The sequence below is a fragment of the Pygoscelis adeliae genome, unplaced genomic scaffold, assembly GCF_000699105.1.
Source record: "Pygoscelis adeliae isolate BGI_AS28 unplaced genomic scaffold, ASM69910v1 Scaffold11, whole genome shotgun sequence".
Taxonomy (NCBI): domain Eukaryota; kingdom Metazoa; phylum Chordata; class Aves; order Sphenisciformes; family Spheniscidae; genus Pygoscelis; species Pygoscelis adeliae.
Window position 1 is genome coordinate 648,472 of NW_008824059.1, and position 5,438 is coordinate 653,909.

A 5,438-nucleotide genomic window follows, 5' to 3' on the forward strand; every position below is an offset into this window, starting at 1 on the left:
CACCCCCCGGCCGTGCCGCCTCCAGTGCGGCAGGGCGGGACAGGCAGGCTGGGGAGGGCACCTGGCCCCTTTCCAGCCCACAGCAAGAGCCATCGCTCCCCACAAAGCCCGTCCCTGCAATCCAGCGATCCCCCGCAGCACTGCACGAGGCCAGTGGGCAGAAGGGCCCACGTCCCCGCAGTGCTCAAACCGTGGCACATTGTTCCCCGCTGCGCCAAGCCAGCTGCATTCCCCACCACCAGGCCCCTCCATGCCGCCGCCTGTGGCTGCCTCCCTGACGTGACGTATTTGAATCAAAACCCAACGCGTGGCGTTAGCACATGGCACTACAGCAGGGACAGGCCACGCAGTACGGACTTCTCAAATATTGCTATTCCTGGGGCACCAGCTGCTCCCAAACTGGGTTTCCAGCACCCAAGCTCTGCCAGTGGGGAGAACGCCTCCCTGCAGCCATCACCATCCGACGGACCTCCCTCCGCAGGCAGTTTCTCCTTTTAAATGAAGCCGACACATCTCTAACCCTCCTCAGCTCCTGCTCAGAGGCATGTTTAGCAGCTTAGGTGCCCTTTTCCATCTCCCAGAGGTACAAAAACAAGGCCAGAAGCCATGAAGCCACCAGATGCTCAGCACAGATGCCACACAGACATGACAGGACGCTGCCTAAATCACCTGTGTCACAAACAATCCAGTGATGCCCAAAACAAGAAGGGAGACCAAGCCCCATCGCAGAGCCAGGGCAGCAAGAGGACGAGTGCTGTAAGCGTTAAGTGTTACAAGTGTTAACCAGCACAAGGTGTGGAGTGTTCACAGCACTATGATGCACAAGGGAGACATGAGGCGGCTTTCTGCTGAAGATAAAGATAGAAACCCCATTTAGAAGCCTTCTGAGGTTTCCCCGTTGTTTGCTAATTAAAAAAAAGAGAGCAGGAAGGCAGCACACAGTGCTTGTTTGTGGCAGCTTCTCCCGGGATCAGCTCCTGGAGTCAGTTACCTGCATCATTCATTGCATCCTGCCAGCCCAAACTTGCCCTTGGTGCAGAAATAAAGATAAAGGAGCAGCTTTGATTTGCTGAAAGCCAGTTCAGTAAGTGGGGCACAGCAAAAGGCTTCAAATAGTAGCAGCAGCTGGGGGGATACTGAAAGCTGGCATTATGGCTGAGCTTACTGAGGTCTTACCTAGCCGTGGATTTCTGTTGGTAACATGAATATGCACAAAAAAAGGCAAAGAAATCAGCATTACTGCAGTTAGAAACAGAGTTAAAGAAAAATAAAATACGTTGAACAGAGCAACTGTACAAAATAAGAAATAAAATGTGCTGGATGACTCCTGCCTGACCTCCCAGAAGTGAGCTGGGAAGAGAAGTCCTTGTGCTTGGTCTCCAAGGTCTCAGACAGCGCCAGGAGGAGCACACGCATCGCTCCAGCCTTCGTCCGCTCTGCCCAGGCCTGGCACACGTGCAGGGCTGCTGAGCGGAGCTAACACTGCCCAATGGCCCGGAAACCTGCTCGCAGTGATTAATCCCAGCCAGATCACTTGCCTTCTGCTTCTGCCTCGTTTCCCCACCCCTCAGACCCGACCCGACCCGCTCTGTGGGGCCTGCGCTGTGCCCTCGCTCTGGGCCTCCTGAGAAACTGGGCTCCGGGGTGCTTCAAAGGGAGCCAAAAGCACCAATCCCTGCTGGAAACGTCCCCTGCAGTGGTTTCTGATGGATGTTTCTGACTGCCTGTCCCTACAGCGGCATGGACTTTGTGCTCATTTCCAACCGCTCTCTGTCCTGTGATTGCTATAGATTTTTATTTTTTTTTACTCATTAATCTTTATTTCAAGCTGTATTTTGTACTTAGCACCTTATCTCCAAGACTCCCTCAACTCTAAGTATCAAACAAAACCTCAGCAGAAGATTCTCCTGTAGCTGAGTAGCCCAGCCTGAGGAGTAAATGGATGTGCTCAAAGCGTACTTGGAGACTGGCCCCCGCAAAAAAAACAAGAGGAAAAGTGAGTTTTCAGACAGGTCAGTGCTTTAAAACAGGCCACTTACTCTCCCGAGCAGCAGTAACAGCACGAGGAGGCAGAGGAACAACCAGCATGGAGATGTGAGGAGGAGGATGGGGAAAGGGCTGTGGCAGATTAGGCTAGTAGGGACTTGCAGCTTTTGACACTGGAGGGAACTCTCCACGCTCCCTCGAGAGGCAGAGAAGTGAGACCCTTAGTCGCTTGCAGGCCGTGCCTGCACCGAGCCCCCGTGCCGCGGGATCCCCTCCCGCAGAGCCCACGACCCCGGTACCTGCGCAGCCTTGCTGGCAGGACCGCGCCACCCCGGGTGCTTCCAGCTGGCACGGCTGTGCCAGGCAGGGACGGCGACACCGAGCAGGAGCACCGCTGCCTCTAGCCATGTGCTTCAGACCACGCTGCCCTCTCCCCCTGCCCCGTAACCTTGGCCGGCTCCCGGCACATCTGTGCCTTTGTTTGCTTTCCCGTTAGCCAGAACGACGGCAACCAATAGCCAATAAAACATTGAGGGGAAAAACACGACCAAAGGGCAAACTAACTTTCAAAATTAACTAAATCAACAGCAGCGATACTTCATCCTGTACCTCTGATGTGACCGATTCAATCAGATACATGCATGTATTTGAAGAAATACTAATTAGATCAAGAAAGCAAGCAGCACTCAGTCTTACGGTTGCAACAGGTCACAGCACCAGAGAAGTTTATCTAAAGTAAGGAGAAAGAGAGAGATTACAGCCTCAGGCTTTGATCGTGGATTATTAGTTTGTAATGCTAAGAGAACTACCTCATGCAGTTAGCATAACCACCAACTCTGCACCTCCAAGCACCAAGTTAAAATGCATGCAGCTTATCATTGCAAATGAATTCATTTACCCATGACCAAGGTGGGGAATATGACCTTTTCACGCCTAGTGGAGAAAAATTGAAACAGGTTATGCACACAATAAAGACATTCTTGGGCATAACCCTGGATGCAAGAAATGGGGCAAAGCAAAGGTGTTGAACTAAACCTCACCAGACCTCTCCTCTTTGACCTCTGCATAATGAGACTCTGCTCTGCACGGGCAGGCGAGGGGTCCTATTTCAGCGACAATCAGCACTCCCACCACGCTGCACTGCTGCAAGCGCATGACCCAGATCGAAGCCTAGAGCATTGCAAAGCACATTACAGGACACGGGATTACTCACCTGCATCTGAGCTTCCCTGGAAAAGGGAACTGTGGGTAACTTCTTTATAAGGTGGACTGGGGAACAGAAAGAAGACCCTGATTTCATAGCCTGATGTATTACAATCAACCAGGGTTATGGACAACAGTGTCCACTGTGTAAATATACCTACATGCTTCACGGGACTGCTAGAAGTGGGCAAGCAGAGGCATCTCTCACATTCAAACTTTAGCTTGTTTTATTAAAACAAAGCCCAACAGATTCACAAAAATAACCTAAAAATAAACATCAACTACAAGGACTTGGACATGCAAGAAAGCAGGAAGGGGAGCGGGGGAGCAGTGAACAAGGAGTTAATGCCCCAAGGAACAAACACCCAGTGCTGGCTCACATGCTGGCTCAGCTCTGTTGTTCAAGTGCCAGGCCTCTGTGGAGCCCATCGAGGTCAGAGCCATTTTGTTCCCCAACCGGATCGAAGTTAATAACCAATTAAGAACAATTACAACAGCAAAAAAATGAGTATCTGAGAACATCCTCAGGTGCTGTTCTGCCATGCCCTGGCATCTAGACAGAAACATCATGTTCCTGAAGGAACAAGTCTGCAGGAAACTAATCTTACACCAGACTTCGTTGAGCTTTAAAAAAAAAAAAAAGTTAAATCCTGAAATCCTGACTCTTCTAATTCTCCAGCAAAGCTTCAGTGCAAGCCCAGCTGTCCTCCAGGCTTCCCCTAAAGCAATGCTCAGGTAATTTCTCCTACCCCTGCTCCCCTATGCCAGCTCCTGCCTGTCACTGCCTTCAGCTGCCTGCTCAGCTCCACTCAGCAAGCAAAGAGCACATGTTTGATGGGAGATGGAGACTCATCGAACATTTTAAGCAACAAAATGGCAGAGGAAGGAAAGTAAATGGAACTGTAATGATGTGGCTTTGTTACCTCTGTCCCAATCCCACCACCCAACAACTGGCTGTTCTTTAGGCAGCGGGTGGAGATTGGATCGGATCTACGATCACACGTGGCTGTTTCAGGCTCCAGCAACAATTAGGGGCAAGGAGGAGAGTACAGGGGCTGGAGAGAGAGGAGGAGAGGGTAGAAGAAAAGGCATGCCTTGACTCAGCCCCTCATGCCCAGCCACCACAGTGCGCTCTCGACACCTGCCAGCAATGCATGCCAGCACGGCTGGGAGCTCGGCTGCTGCTGCAGCGTACGGACATGATGGGGCTGACCTCATTTAGGTAACAGCTTGTTTTAGCTTACATGTGCAGACACAATTATACAGGTTTTACATAGCAGCCGTGGAGATGTGTACACAGCACAGACACTGCCATCGCCCCCAGACCTCGACAGGGGCAGGAAAGCGGAGCGGGAGCTGATGTAAGGGGAGAGGCGAGCAGCGTTCGGGGGTGCAGAGGAGAGGGACTAGACAGCAGGGCCATGCAGGGATCTCTAACAACCTGCAGATTAGCACATCAGTCATTTCCACCCCCTCATCTAGCCCACTAACATCCCCCAACTCTGCTGTAGAAGTTATCTATCAGGAGGCTGGGTTTCTAAGCCTTTTTCGGCTACAACCTGCTCCTAACTCCAGGCAGCCAGCCCAGATAACAAGTGTGATGACAATCTGGATAATTAAAAGTGACCCCCACCCCACATAGCAATCAGCTTATCCGTCACACCACAACTCAATATAGCCATGCTGCCTCCTAAGAACAGCTATAATCTCTCCCTAGCAACTACCCTGACAGCTTGCACCTGAAATGCAGCCTGTGCACTGCTGTGGTGATGCACGGACCCCCCTGTCAGCCTTGCGGTAAGCAGACAACCCACAAATCTATCCAATTTGCACATGACACTGACTTTAAGTCTCCAAACTCTTCCTTTCCAAAAGCAGCAAACAACAGTGGCTCTAAAAATTCTGAATGCCAGTTTCTAAGATACAACTTGCCCTGCTACCCACGTAGCAACACAATTCAGCTCAAACGAGGATGATTGTAGGAAGCTCAGCTTGTCTGCTCTGTTTATGGCACTCTTCAGGTTGGTAACAGCTCATTTAATTCTCTAAAATAAATTCTGGATTGAGGATTATTAGCATTAAATTGCACTAGCTTGAGGTTTAGCGTGGAAGACTACAACTGTTCAGGGAGCATGAAGGGTGTTTTGCCCAGTGACACCAAGCAAAGCTTGCAATACCACCGTGCTAACACTGGAGGAGCGCTGCGCTTTTCACCCCACTCCCCATACAACCACTGGGCCCTGCACTAT

At 51.0% G+C, this 5,438-nt stretch overlaps 1 protein-coding gene across 1 annotated transcript in view; it reads right to left on the reverse strand.

The window, feature by feature from the left end:
• The window catches only part of NDEL1 (nudE neurodevelopment protein 1-like 1), a 26,977-nt gene that overhangs the window by 2,521 nt on the left and 19,018 nt on the right, over positions 1-5,438 (reverse strand). The gene's annotated exons all lie outside the window — the stretch shown is intronic.